Source organism: Oncorhynchus nerka, unplaced genomic scaffold (genome assembly GCF_034236695.1).
Source record: "Oncorhynchus nerka isolate Pitt River unplaced genomic scaffold, Oner_Uvic_2.0 unplaced_scaffold_1390, whole genome shotgun sequence".
Taxonomy (NCBI): Eukaryota; Metazoa; Chordata; class Actinopteri; order Salmoniformes; family Salmonidae; genus Oncorhynchus; species Oncorhynchus nerka.
Genome location: NW_027039931.1, coordinates 32,501 through 47,691, shown reverse-complemented (window position 1 = coordinate 47,691; position 15,191 = coordinate 32,501). Strand labels below are relative to the sequence as shown.

Here is a 15,191-nt window from a genome sequence, read left to right as displayed (position 1 = left end):
TGAATTATTTTTTTTATTTTTGGTGAGATCAATGCGCAGTTTCTCTAGAGATAAATTTGATCAAGCCCAACTGTGCGATGTAGTAGGGAGTTGTAGTTCCCAACAGGCCAGTATTCTACATGATTTAGCACAGAAAACATGGTAATTAACTACATTGACCATAATCCATTGCTCGCCTACTTGTCCGGTCTGTGTGGTGCAAGACGTGGAGTGGAAGAGAAGATACAGAAGAACGTGCGATTGAGAGGGATAGAGGGCAGTTGCTTTAAAGGAATCTCTATCTGAAAATACATGGTCTAAGTGATTGATAGTTGCTATTCAGCAGTCATACAAGTATGCCTTATTTACTTGAAAGAACTAATAAAATATGGATTTTGTCAGGCAGCAAAGGCTCTATAGAGATGAGATGGTGACGGAATGAAATTATAGTCATCAAAAAAAGCTAATGTAATATGGACGACTGAAATATAATATTAAAGTAATGTGAATCATTAATGAGCAGTCATGGGAATTTTATGAATAGTTTTATTCTGTGTTCCAGCATTCAACCCACAGATTGCGTAGTGCATGTTTAACAAAATAAACTAAATCGAAAATTGTGATATTTTTTTTTGTAATGAAACTGAACCGACCTCAAAAAGCACTAATCGCTCAACCAATGTGATAAAGGCAGGGGTCATTTTTGCTGCTCTCCAAAATATATATTTTTTGTTTTTAAATGGTATAGAAATGCAGTAAATTAGCTTCAACTCTATGTCTTGGGAATTGATTACAGTGAGAACAGGCTGTCTTGGGAAATCTCTTTTCTAAAATGGAAACCCAGTTTGAGTTCACTAACGATGTTGTCCTATTGATTTCTCTCCTGTGCTGTCTAACAGTTTGCCTCTGAGGTGAGGTTTGAAGGCTTCTCCCTCCGAGCCCAGGATAGAGAGACATGGTACAGCCTGCTGCCTTCTGATCCAGGATCCAGGATCTTATCCATAACACACTCTGACCACAACTCTGCTACACTCAGAGGTGAGTAGTCCTACCCCCCACCTTATCCTACCCCACCTTATCCCATCCTACCCCACCCGAACCTACCCCACCTTATCCTATCCTACCCCACCCGAACCTACCCCACCTTATCCTATCCTACCCCACCCGAACCTACCCCACCTTATCCTATCCTACCCCACCTTATCCTATCCTACCCCACCCAAACCTACCCCACCCTATCCGATCCTACCCCACCCTAACCTACCCTACCCTATCCTATCCTACGAACCCCCCCACCTTATCCTATCCTATCCGACCTTATCCTACCCCACCCGAACCTACCCCACCCCTATCCGATCCTACCCCACCCTAACCTACCCCACCCTATCCGATCCTACCCCACCCTAACCTACCCCACCCTATCCGATCCTACCCCACCTTATCCTATACTACCCCACCCGAACCTACCCCACCTTATCCTACCCCACCCTATCCTATACTACCCCACCTTATCCTTCCCCACCCTATCCTATCCTACCCCACCTTATCCTTCCCCACCCTATCCTATCCTACCCCACCTTATCCTACCCCACCCTATCCTACCCCACCTATCCTACCCCACCTTATCCTACCCCACCCTATCCTATCCTACCCCACCTTATCCTTCCCCATCCCTATCCTACCCCACCTTATCCTACCCTATCCTATCCTACCCCACCCTATCCTATCCTACCCCACCTTATCCTACCCCACCCTATCCTATCCTACCCCACCCTATCCTATACTACCCCACCTTATCCTATCCTACCCCACCCTATACTACCCCACCTTATCCTATCCTATCCGACCTTATCCTACCCCACCTTATCCTATCCGACCCCACATTATCCTACCCCACCCTATCCTACCCCACCTTATCCTATCCTAACATATCCTCCCTACCCTCCCAGACCAACTCTGACCACAATCTACAGTCAGAGGTGAGTAGTCCTATCCTATCCTTCTCTGACTAACCAGACAACTAGTGTGCCACTGTAGTCTGGCCACTGGCAGCTACTGACTCACTGTCCTACCCTACCTCCAACCTTCCAGTTCTACTAGCTACTGACTCACTGTCCTACCCTACCTCCAACCTTCCAGTTCTACTAGCTACTGACTCACTGTCCTACCCTACCTCCAACCTTCCAGTTCTGTCTGCTACTGACTCACTGTCCTACCCTACCTCCAACCTTCCAGTTCTGTCTGCTACTGACTCACTGTCCTACCCTACCTCCAACCTTCCAGTTCTGTCTGCTACTGACTCACTGTCCTACCCTACCTCCAACCTTCCAGTTCTACTAGCTACTGACTCACTGTCCTACCCTACCTCCAACCTACCAGTTCTACTAGCTACTGACTCACTGTCCTACCCTACCTCCAACCTTCCAGTTCTGTCTGCTACTGACTCACTGTCCTACCCTACCTCCAACCTTCCAGTTCTGTCTGCTACTGACTCACTGTCCTACCCTACCTCCAACCTTCCAGTTCTACTAGCTACTGACTCACTGTCCTACCCTACCCTACCTCCAACCTTTCAGTTCTGTCTGCTACTGAATAACTGTCCTACCCTACCTCCAACCTTTCAGTTCTGTCTGCTACTGACTCACAGTCCCACCCTACCCTACCTCCAACCTTCCAGTTCAACTAGCTACTGACTCAATGTCCTGCCACCAGAGAAAGCATCTTTACTCACGAAGACACTGCTATGTAAACACGTGTTTTTACACAGCTTCTAATACAATTAGTTGTTTTAGGGGTTAAAAGCAGACTCAAACTTACACTCCTACAGAACCCTGAAGGTGTTCAAACATCCACGAATCACTTTTTCAATAAAACACTGCTTAATAAAATACAAATAAAATATTTAGCTTCAGCCATCAGAGAGAGAGAGAGAGAGAGAGAGAGAGAGAGAGAGAGAGAGAGAGAGAGAGAGAGAGAGAGAGAGAGAGAGAGAGAGAGAGAGAGAGAGAGAGAGAGAGAGAGAGAGAGAGAGAGAGAGAGAGAGAGAGAGAGAGAGAGAGAGAGAGAGAGAGAGAGAGAGAGAGAGAGAGAGAGAGAGAGGAGAGAGAGAGAGAGAGAGAGAGAGAGAGAGAGAGAGAGAGAGAGAGAGAGAGCTCCATGTTGCTGTCTCTCCGCTCCAGGCTCTGCTGTCATAAAGACCAGAGTGTTGCTCTAATGAGTTTTCCACTACAGATGAATCATGGCTGTTCTATGTAGCGATGGACACACACTGGACTGTTTACTCGTGGTACACACAGCTGATTTACAACACCCATATTGATTAGCTAGTTAAATTCATTTTTGTTCCGTGCCAGACAGTATCTATGATGATGATTATTGTGGTTCTGTGAGAGTGTGATTGTAGTAAAAGTAATTGTGCTCATGTTCTGTGTTTATGGTGTTGTTGAGACCATGACTAACCATCTGTTGTCTCTGTGGAACTGAAGGAGAGAGGTGGGTGTTGTGGTGGAGGATGTTCAAGTGCACTATATAGGGTGTGTGTAGTGTACTATATAGGGGATAGGGTGTGTAGTGTACTATATAGGGGATAGGATGTGTGTAGTGTACTACATAGGGGATAGGGTGTGTGTAATGTACTATATAGGGGATAGGGTGTGTGTAGTGTACTATATAGGGTGTGTGTAATGCAGGGTAGCCTAGTGGTTAGAGTGTTGGACTAGTAACCGGAAAGTTGCAAGTTCAAACCCCCGAGCTGACAAGGTACAAATCTGTCGTTCTGCCCCTGAACAGGCAGTTAACCCACTGTTCCTAGGCCGTCATTGAAAATAAGAATTTGTTCTTAACTGACTTCCCTAATGAAATAAAGGTAAAATAAAAAATAAATATAGGGGATAGGGTGTGTAGTGTACTATATATGGGATAGGGTGTGTGTAGTGTACTATATAGGGGATAGGGTGTATGTAATGTACTATATAGGGGATAGGGTGTGTGTAGTGTACTATATAGGGGATAGGGTGTGTGTAATGTACTATATAGGGGATAGGGTGTGTAGTGTACTATATAGGGGATAGGGTGTGTGTAGTGTACTATATAGGGGATAGGGTGTATGTAATGGAGAAGGCTCTATAGTAGTCCGTGGGCCTGGCATGATAATGGAGAAGGCTCTATAGTAGTCAGTGGGCCTGGCATGATAATGGAGAAGGCTCTATAGTAGTCAGTGGGCCTGGCATGATAATGGAGAAGGCTCTATAGTAGTCAGTGGGCCTGGTATGATAATGGAGAAGGCTCTATAGTAGTCAGTGGGCCTGGTATGATAATGGAGAAGGCTCTATAGTAGTCAGTGGGCCTGGCATGATAATGGAGAAGGCTCTATAGTAGTCAGTGGGCCTGGCATGATAATGGAGAAGGCTCTATAGTAGTCAGTGGGCCTGGCATGATAATGGAGAAGGCTCTATAGTAGTCAGTGGGCCTGGCATGATATAATGGAGAAGGCTCTATAGTAGTCAGTGGGCCTGGCATGATAATGGAGAAGGCTCTATAGTAGTCAGTGGGCCTGGCATGATAATGGAGAAGGCTCTATAGTAGTCAGTGGGCCTGGCATGATAATGGAGAAGGCTCTATAGTAGTCAGTGGGCCTGGTATGATAATGGAGAAGGCTCTATAGTAGTCAGTGGGCCTGGTATGATAATGGAGAAGGCTCTATAGTAGTCAGTGGGCCTGGCATGATAATGGAGAAGGCTCTATAGTAGTCAGTGGGCCTGGCATGATAATGGAGAAGGCTCTATAGTAGTCAGTGGGCCTGGCATGATATAATGGAGAAGGCTCTATAGTAGTCAGTGGGCCTGGCATGATAATGGAGAAGGCTCTATAGTAGTCAGTGGGCCTGGTATGATAATGGAGAAGGCTCTATAGTAGTCAGCTGTAACTCCCAGGCCAGGCCAGTTGTAACTCCCAGGCCAGTTGTGACTCCCAGGCCAGGCCAGTTGTGACTCCCAGGCCAGGCCAGTTGTGACTCCCAGGCCAGGCCAGCTGTAACTCCCAGGCCAGGCCAGCTGTAACTCCCAGGCCAGTTGTGACTCCCAGGCCAGGCCAGTTGTAACTCCCAGGCCAGGCCAGTTGTAACTCCCAGGCCAGTTGTAACTCCCAGGCCAGGCCAGGCCAGCTGTAACTCCCAGGCCAGGCCAGCTGTAACTCCCAGGCCAAGCCAGCTGTAACTCCCAGGCCAGGCCTGCTGTAACTCCCAGGCCAGGCCTGCTGTAACTCCCAGGCCAGGCCTGCTGTAACTCCCAGGCCAGGCCAGCTGTAACTCCCAGGCCAGTTGTAACTCCCAGGCCAGGCCAGTTGTAACTCCCAGGCCAGGCCAGTTGTAACTCCCAGGCCAGGCCAGTTGTAACTCCCAGGCCAGGCCAGCTGTAACTCCCAGGCCAGGCCAGTTGTAACTCCCAGGCCAGGCCAGTTGTAACTCCCAGGCCAGGCCAGCTGTAACTCCCAGGCCAGGCCAGTTGTAACTCCCAGGCCAGGCCAGTTGTAACTCCCAGGCCAGGCCTACTGTAACTCCCAGGCCAGGCCTGCTTTAACTCCCAGGCCAGGCCTACTGTAACTCCCAGGCCAGGCCTGCTTTAACTCCCAGGCCAGGCCTGCTTTAACTCCCAGGCCAGGCCTGCTTTAACTCCCAGGCCAGGCCTACTGTAACTCCCAGGCCAGGCCTACTGTAACTCCCAGGCCAGGCCAGCTGTAACTCCCAGGCCAGGCCAGCTGTAACTCCCAGGCCAGGCCTGCTTTAACTCCCAGGCCAGGCCAGCTGTAACTCCCAGGCCAGGCCAGCTGTAACTCCCAGGCCAGGCCAGCTGTAACTCCCAGGCCAGGCCAGCTGTAACTCCCAGGCCAGGCCTACTGTAACTCCCAGGCCAGGCCTGCTTTAACTCCCAGGCCAGGCCTGCTTTAACTCCCAGGCCAGGCCTACTGTAACTCCCAGGCCAGGCCTACTGTAGTAACTCCCAGGCCAGGCCAGCTGTAACTCCCAGGCCAGGCCTACTGTAACTCCCAGGCCTACTGTAACTCCCAGGCCAGGCCAGCTGTAACTCCCAGGCCAGGCCAGCTGTAACTCCCAGGCCAGGCCTACTGTAACTCCCAGGCCAGGCCAGCTGTAACTCCCAGGCCAGGCCTACTGTAACTCCCAGGCCAGGCCTGCTTTAACTCCCAGGCCAGGCCTGCTTTAACTCCCAGGCCAGGCCTACTGTAACTCCCAGGCCAGGCCTACTGTAACTCCCAGGCCAGGCCTACTGTAACTCCCAGGCCAGGCCAGCTGTAACTCCCAGGCCAGGCCTACTGTAACTCCCAGGCCAGGCCTGCTTTAACTCCCAGGCCAGGCCTACTGTAACTCCCAGGCCAGGCCTACTGTAACTCCCAGGCCAGGCCAGTTGTAACTCCCAGGCCAGGCCTGCTGTAACTCCCAGGCCAGGCCAGTTGTAACTCCCAGGCCAGGCCAGCTGTAACTCCCAGGCCAGTTGTAACTCCCAGGCCAGGCCAGTTGTAACTCCCAGGCCAGGCCAGTTGTAACTCCCAGGCCAGGCCAGTTGTAACTCCCAGGCCAGGCCAGTTGTAATTCCCAGGCCAGGCCAGCTGTAACTCCCAGGCCAGGCCAGTTGTAACTCCCAGGCCAGGCCAGTTGTAACTCCCAGGCCAGGCCAGTTGTAACTCCCAGGCCAGGCCAGCTGTAACTCCCAGGCCAGGCCAGTTGTAACTCCCAGGCCAGGCCAGTTGTAACTCCCAGGCCAGGCCTACTGTAACTCCCAGGCCAGGCCAGCTGTAACTCCCAGGCCAGGCCAGTTGTAACTCCCAGGCCAGGCCAGTTGTAACTCCCAGGCCAGGCCTGCTTTAACTCCCAGGCCAGGCCTACTGTAACTCCCAGGCCAGGCCTACTGTAACTCCCAGGCCAGGCCAGCTGTAACTCCCAGGCCAGGCCTACTGTAACTCCCAGGCCAGGCCTGCTTTAACTCCCAGGCCAGGCCAGCTGTAACTCCCAGGCCAGCTGTAACTCCCAGGCCAGCTGTAACTCCTAGGCCAGGCCAGCTGTAACTCCCAGGCCAGGCCTACTGTAACTCCCAGGCCAGGCCTGCTTTAACTCCCAGGCCAGGCCTGCTTTAACTCCCAGGCCAGGCCTACTGTAACTCCCAGGCCAGGCCTACTGTAACTCCCAGGCCAGGCCAGCTGTAACTCCCAGGCCAGGCCTACTGTAACTCCCAGGCCAGGCCTGCTTTAACTCCCAGGCCAGGCCTACTGTAACTCCCAGGCCAGGCCAGCTGTAACTCCCAGGCCAGGCCAGCTGTAACTCCCAGGCCAGGCCTACTGTAACTCCCAGGCCAGGCCAGCTGTAACTCCCAGGCCAGGCCTACTGTAACTCCCAGGCCAGGCCTGCTTTAACTCCCAGGCCAGGCCTGCTTTAACTCCCAGGCCAGGCCTACTGTAACTCCCAGGCCAGGCCTACTGTAACTCCCAGGCCAGGCCAGCTGTAACTCCCAGGCCAGGCCTACTGTAACTCCCAGGCCAGGCCTGCTTTAACTCCCAGGCCAGGCCTACTGTAACTCCCAGGCCAGGCCTACTGTAACTCCCAGGCCAGGCCAGCTGTAACTCCCAGGCCAGGCCTACTGTAACTCCCAGGCCAGGCCTACTGTAACTCCCAGGCCAGGCCTACTGTAACTCCCAGGCCAGGCCTGCTTTAACTCCCAGGCCAGGCCTACTGTAACTCCCAGGCCAGGCCTACTGTAACTCCCAGGCCAGGCCAGTTGTAACTCCCAGGCCAGGCCTGCTTTAACTCCCAGGCCAGTTGTAACTCCCAGGCCAGGCCTGCTTTAACTCCCAGGCCAGTTGTAACTCCCAGGCCAGGCCTGCTTTAACTCCCAGGCCAGTTGTAACTCCCAGGCCAGGCCTGCTGTAACTCCCAGGCCAGGCCTGCTTTAACTCCCAGGCCAGGCCTACTGTAACTCCCAGGCCAGGCCTACTGTAACTCCCAGGCCAGGCCAGTTGTAACTCCCAGGCCAGGCCTACTGTAACTCCCAGGCCAGGCCTGCTGTAACTCCCAGGCCAGACCAGCTGTAACTCCCAGGCCTACTGTAACTCCCAGGCCAGGCCTACTGTAACTCCCAGGCCAGGCCTACTGTAACTCCCAGGCCAGGCCAGCTGTAACTCCCAGGCCAGGCCTGCTTTAACTCCCAGGCCAGGCCAGTTGTAACTCCCAGGCCAGGCCTGCTTTAACTCCCAGGCCAGGCCTACTGTAACTCCCAGGCCAGGCCTACTGTAACTCCCAGGCCAGGCCTACTGTAACTCCCAGGCCAGGCCAGCTGTAACTCCCAGGCCAGGCCTGCTTTAACTCCCAGGCCAGGCCAGTTGTAACTCCCAGGCCAGGCCTACTGTAACTCCCAGGCCAGGCCTGCTTTAACTCCCAGGCCAGACCAGCTGTAACTCCCAGGCCTACTGTAACTCCCAGGCCAGGCCTACTGTAACTCCCAGGCCAGGCCTACTGTAACTCCCAGGCCAGGCCAGCTGTAACTCCCAGGCCAGGCCTGCTTTAACTCCCAGGCCAGGCCTACTGTAACTCCCAGGCCAGGCCTGCTTTAACTCCCAGGCCAGGCCTACTGTAACTCCCAGGCCAGGCCTACTGTAACTCCCAGGCCAGGCCAGTTGTAACTCCCAGGCCAGGCCTGCTGTAACTCCCAGGCCAGTTGTAACTCCCAGGCCAGGCCAGTTGTAACTCCCAGGCCAGGCCAGCTGTAACTCCCAGGCCAGGCCTGCTTTAACTCCCAGGCCAGGCCTACTGTAACTCCCAGGCCAGGCCAGCTGTAACTCCCAGGCCAGGCCTGCTTTAACTCCCAGGCCAGGCCTACTGTAACTCCCAGGCCAGGCCAGCTGTAACTCCCAGGCCAGGCCTACTGTAACTCCCAGGCCAGGCCTGCTTTAACTCCCAGGCCAGGCCAGTTGTAACTCCCAGGCCAGGCCTGCTTTAACTCCCAGGCCAGCTGTAACTCCCAGGCCAGGCCTGCTTTAACTCCCAGGCCAGGCCAGCTGTAACTCCCAGGCCAGTTGTAACTCCCAGGCCAGGCCAGTTGTAACTCCCAGGCCAGGCCTGCTGTAACTCCCAGGCCAGGCCTGCTTTAACTCCCAGGCCAGGCCAGCTGTAACTCCCAGGCCAGGCCAGCTGTAACTCCCAGGCCAGGCCAGCTGTAACTCCCAGGCCAGTTGTAACTCCCAGGCCAGGCCAGTTGTAACTCCCAGGCCAGGCCTGCTGTAACTCCCAGGCCAGGCCTGCTTTAACTCCCAGGCCAGGCCAGCTGTAACTCCCAGGCCAGGCCAGTTGTAACTCCCAGGCCAGGCCTACTGTAACTCCCAGGCCAGGCCTACTGTAACTCCCAGGCCAGGCCTACTGTAACTCCCAGGCCAGGCCAGCTGTAACTCCCAGGCCAGGCCTGCTTTAACTCCCAGGCCAGGCCTGCTTTAACTCCCAGGCCAGGCCAGCTGTAACTCCCAGGCCAGCTGTAACTCCCAGGCCAGGCCAGCTGTAACTCCCAGGCCAGTTGTAACTCCCAGGCCAGGCCAGCTGTAACTCCCAGGCCAGGCCTGCTTTAACTCCCAGGCCAGGCCAGCTGTAACTCCCAGGCCAGGCCAGTTGTAACTCCCAGGCCAGTTGTAACTCCCAGGCCAGGCCTACTGTAACTCCCAGGCCAGGCCTACTGTAACTCCCAGGCCAGGCCAGCTGTAACTCCCAGGCCAGGCCAGCTGTAACTCCCAGGCCAGGCCAGCTGTAACTCCCAGGCCAGGCCTGCTTTAACTCCCAGGCCAGGCCTGCTTTAACTCCCAGGCCAGGCCAGCTGTAACTCCCAGGCCAGCTGTAACTCCCAGGCCAGGCCAGCTGTGACTCCCAGGCCAGTTGTAACTCCCAGGCCAGGCCAGTTGTAACTCCCAGGCCAGGCCTACTGTAACTCCCAGGCCAGGCCAGTTGTAACTCCCAGGCCAGGCCAGCTGTAACTCCCAGGCCAGGCCAGTTGTAACTCCCAGGCCAGGCCTACTGTAACTCCCAGGCCAGTTGTAACTCCCAGGCCAGGCCTACTGTAACTCCCAGGCCAGGCCTACTGTAACTCCCAGGCCAGGCCTACTGTAACTCCCAGGCCAGCTGTAACTCCCAGGCCAGGCCAGTTGTAACTCCCATGCCTGCTTTAACTCCCAGGCCAGGCCAGCTGTAACTCCCAGGCCAGTTGTAACTCCCAGGCCAGGCCTACTGTAACTCCCAGGCCAGCTGTAACTCCCAGGCCAGGCCAGCTGTAACTCCCAGGCCAGGCCTACTGTAACTCCCAGGCCAGTTGTAACTCCCAGGCCAGGCCAGCTGTAACTCCCAGGCCAGTTGTAACTCCCAGGCCAGCTGTAACTCCCAGGCCAGCTGTAACTCCCAGGCCAGCTGTAACTCCCAGGCCAGCTGTAACTCCCAGGCCAGGCCAGCTGTAACTCCCAGGCCAGGCCAGCTGTAACTCCCAGGCCAGCTGTAACTCCCAGGCCAGGCCTGCTTTAACTCCCAGGCCAGCTGTAACTCCCAGGCCAGGCCAGCTGTAACTCCCAGGCCAGCTGTAACTCCCAGGCCAGGCCAGCTGTAACTCCCAGGCCAGTTGTAACTCCCAGGCCAGCTGTAACTCCCAGGCCAGTTGTAACTCCCAGGCCAGCTGTAACTCCCAGGCCAGGCCAGTTGTAACTCCCAGGCCAGGCCTACTGTAACTCCCAGGCCAGGCCAGTTGTAACTCCCAGGCCAGGCCAGTTGTAACTCCCAGGCCAGGCCAGTTGTAACTCCCAGGCCAGGCCAGTTGTAACTCCCAGGCCAGGCCAGTTGTAACTCCCAGGCCAGGCCAGTTGTAACTCCCAGGCCAGGCCAGTTGTAACTCCCAGGCCAGGCCAGTTGTAACTCCCAGGCCAGGCCAGTTGTAACTCCCAGGCCAGGCCTGCTGTAACTCCCAGGCCAGTTGTAACTCCCAGGCCAGGCCTACTGTAACTCCCAGGCCAGGCCTACTGTAACTCCCAGGCCAGTTGTAACTCCCAGGCCAGGCCTGCTGTAACTCCCAGGCCAGGCCTACTGTAACTCCCAGGCCAGGCCTACTGTAACTCCCAGGCCAGTTGTAACTCCCAGGCCAGGCCAGGCCAGGTTGTAACTCCCAGGCCAGGCCTACTGTAACTCCCAGGCCAGTTGTAACTCCCAGGCCAGGCCAGTTGTAACTCCCAGGCCAGGCCACTGTAACTCCCAGGCCAGCTGTAACTCCCAGGCCAGGCCAGTTGTAACTCCCAGGCCAGGCCTACTGTAACTCCCAGGCCAGTTGTAACTCCCAGGCCAGGCCAGCTGTAACTCCCAGGCCAGTTGTAACTCCCAGGCCAGGCCAGCTGTAACTCCCAGGCCAGCTGTAACTCCCAGGCCAGGCCTACTGTAACTCCCAGGCCAGCTGTAACTCCCAGGCCAGGCCTACTGTAACTCCCAGGCCAGGCCAGCTGTAACTCCCAGGCCAGGCCAGCTGTAACTCCCAGGCCAGTTGTAACTCCCAGGCCAGGCCAGCTGTAACTCCCAGGCCAGCTGTAACTCCCAGGCCAGGCCTGCTGTAACTCCCAGGCCAGGCCAGCTGTAACTCCCAGGCCAGGCCAGCTGTAACTCCCAGGCCAGGCCAGCTGTAACTCCCAGGCCAGGCCAGCTGTAACTCCCAGGCCAGGCCAGCTGTAACTCCCAGGCCAGGCCAGCTGTAACTCCCAGGCCAGGCCAGCTGTAACTCCCAGGCCAGGCCAGTTGTAACTCCCAGGCCAGGCCAGCTGTAACTCCCAGGCCAGGCCAGTTGTAACTCCCAGGCCAGGCCTACTGTAACTCCCAGGCCAGGCCTGCTGTAACTCCCAGGCCAGTTGTAACTCCCAGGCCAGGCCAGCTGTAACTCCCAGGCCAGGCCAGCTGTAACTCCCAGGCCAGGCCTACTGTAACTCCCAGGCCAGGCCTACTGTAACTCCCAGGCCAGGCCAGCTGTAACTCCCAGGCCAGGCCTACTGTAACTCCCAGGCCTACTGTAACTCCCAGGCCAGGCCTACTGTAACTCCCAGGCCAGGCCTGCTTTAACTCCCAGGCCTACTGTAACTCCCAGGCCAGTTGTAACTCCCAGGCCAGGCCTACTGTAACTCCCAGGCCAGGCCTACTGTAACTCCCAGGCCAGGCCTACTGTAACTCCCAGGCCAGTTGTAACTCCCAGGCCAGGCCTACTGTAACTCCCAGGCCAGGCCTACTGTAACTCCCAGGCCAGTTGTAACTCCCAGGCCAGGCCAGTTGCCAGGCCAGTTGTAACTCCCAGGCCAGGCCAGTTGTAACTCCCAGGCCAGGCCACTGTAACTCCCAGGCCAGGCCTACTGTAACTCCCAGGCCAGGCCAGCTGTAACTCCCAGGCCAGGCCTACTGTAACTCCCAGGCCAGGCCAGTTGTAACTCCCAGGCCAGGCCAGCTGTAACTCCCAGGCCAGGCCTACTGTAACTCCCAGGCCAGGCCTACTGTAACTCCCAGGCCAGGCCTACTGTAACTCCCAGGCCAGGCCTACTGTAACTCCCAGGCCAGGCCTACTGTAACTCCCAGGCCAGGCCAGTTGTAACTCCCAGGCCAGTTGTAACTCCCAGGCCAGGCCTACTGTAACTCCCAGGCCAGGCCTACTGTAACTCCCAGGCCAGGCCTACTGTAACTCCCAGGCCAGGCCAGTTGTAACTCCCAGGCCAGTTGTAACTCCCAGGCCAGGCCTACTGTAACTCCCAGGCCAGTTGTAACTCCCAGGCCTACTGTAACTCCCAGGCCAGCTGTAACTCCCAGGCCAGTTGTAACTCCCAGGCCAGGCCTACTGTAACTCCCAGGCCAGCTGTAACTCCCAGGCCAGGCCAGCTGTAACTCCCAGGCCAGGCCTACTGTAACTCCCAGGCCAGCTGTAACTCCCAGGCCAGGCCTACTGTAACTCCCAGGCCAGCTGTAACTCCCAGGCCTACTGTAACTCCCAGGCCAGCTGTAACTCCCAGGCCTACTGTAACTCCCAGGCCAGTTGTAACTCCCAGGCCTACTGTAACTCCCAGGCCAGCTGTAACTCCCAGGCCTACTGTAACTCCCAGGCCAGTTGTAACTCCCAGGCCAGCTGTAACTCCCAGGCCTACTGTAACTCCCAGGCCAGTTGTAACTCCCAGGCCAGGCCTACTGTAACTCCCAGGCCTACTGTAACTCCCAGGCCAGTTGTAACTCCCAGGCCAGGCCAGTTGTAACTCCCAGGCCAGGCCTACTGTAACTCCCAGGCCAGGCCTGCTGTAACTCCCAGGCCAGTTGTAACTCCCAGGCCAGGCCTACTGTAACTCCCAGGCCAGGCCAGCTGTAACTCCCAGGCCAGGCCTACTGTAACTCCCAGGCCAGGCCTACTGTAACTCCCAGGCCAGGCCAGCTGTAACTCCCAGGCCAGGCCTACTGTAACTCCCAGGCCTACTGTAACTCCCAGGCCAGGCCTACTGTAACTCCCAGGCCAGGCCTGCTTTAACTCCCAGGCCTACTGTAACTCCCAGGCCAGTTGTAACTCCCAGGCCAGGCCTACTGTAACTCCCAGGCCAGTTGTAACTCCCAGGCCAGGCCTACTGTAACTCCCAGGCCAGGCCTACTGTAACTCCCAGGCCAGGCCAGTTGTAACTCCCAGGCCTACTGTAACTCCCAGGCCAGTTGTAACTCCCAGGCCTACTGTAACTCCCAGGCCAGCTGTAACTCCCAGGCCTACTGTAACTCCCAGGCCTACTGTAACTCCCAGGCCAGTTGTAACTCCCAGGCCTACTGTAACTCCCAGGCCAGTTGTAACTCCCAGGCCAGTTGTAACTCCCAGGCCTACTGTAACTCCCAGGCCTACTGTAACTCCCAGGCCTACTGTAACTCCCAGGCCTACTGTAACTCCCAGGCCAGTTGTAACTCCCAGGCCTACTGTAACTCCCAGGCCAGCTGTAACTCCCAGGCCTACTGTAACTCCCAGGCCTACTGTAACTCCCAGGCCAGCTGTAACTCCCAGGCCTACTGTAACTCCCAGGCCTACTGTAACTCCCAGGCCAGTTGTAACTCCCAGGCCTACTGTAACTCCCAGGCCAGCTGTAACTCCCAGGCCTACTGTAACTCCCAGGCCTACTGTAACTCCCAGGCCAGGCCTACTGTAACTCCCAGGCCTACTGTAACTCCCAGGCCAGGCCTACTGTAACTCCCAGGCCTACTGTAACTCCCAGGCCTACTATAACTCCAGGCCAGGCCTACTGTAACTCCCAGGCCTACTGTAACTCCCAGGCCAGGCCTACTGTAACTCCCAGGCCTACTGTAACTCCCAGGCCTACTGTAACTCCCAGGCCAGGCCTACTGTAACTCCCAGGCCTACTGTAACTCCCAGGCCAGGCCTACTGTAACTCCCAGGCCTACTGTAACTCCCAGGCCTACTGTAACTCCCAGGCCAGGCCTACTGTAACTCCCAGGCCAGGCCTACTGTAACTCCCAGGCCAGTTGTAACTCCCAGGCCAGGCCAGCTGTAACTCCATGTCTGTTTTTAGATGTGACTCATCCTAAAGCAGATGCATTACTGCACTTTCAGGAAGCTTAGCTTTAGGTCTACTTGGAGTTGCTATTAATGAAAGTGTTTAGGTAGTTTCTTCTCTTAGTTTGCAAGGCTGAGGTTGAGGAGAAAAGCAGGAAGAAGCCTTTGCATCGATGGAATTCTATCTCTATACGGTGACCTGTGAAGGATCTGTCTCTGTCCCTTGTTTGGGAAATGGGATGTGGAGCTAATCCCGGGCCAGAGAGAGGGAGGGGATAGGCTGATAGGGTGAAAGCTATGCCAGCTACTTATTAAACTGGCCTAGTTACACACGCAGTCTGATAATACCTGATACAGTCGTTGAACAAAGCTGACATTGCTGTAAAGTTAGAGGTCAATGAAAGGACTGAAACATGCCAACTAAATATCAGCATAACGTCTTCCGCTTTCTATCAAGTGGTAATATTTCAGTCTAAAGCTTGTGTTGTGTGTATAATATCAGCTTTACGGTAATATTTCAGTCTAGAGCTTGTGTTGTGTGTATAATATCAGCTTTACGGTAATATTTCAGTCTAGAGCTTGTGTTGTGTGTATAATATCAGCTTTACGGTAATATTTCAGTCTAAAGCTTGT

At 55.3% G+C, this 15,191-nt stretch overlaps 1 protein-coding gene across 1 annotated transcript in view; it reads left to right on the top strand.

The window, feature by feature from the left end:
- The first annotated feature begins 1,010 nt into the window (after positions 1-1,010).
- LOC135559620 (mdm2-binding protein-like) overlaps positions 1,011-15,191 on the top strand; it is a 43,802-nt gene continuing 29,621 nt past the window's right edge. The window contains exon 1 of the mRNA XM_065015544.1: positions 1,011-1,017. The gene's annotated coding sequence lies outside the window, so the exon portion shown is untranslated. The remainder of the gene's footprint in view (positions 1,018-15,191) is intronic.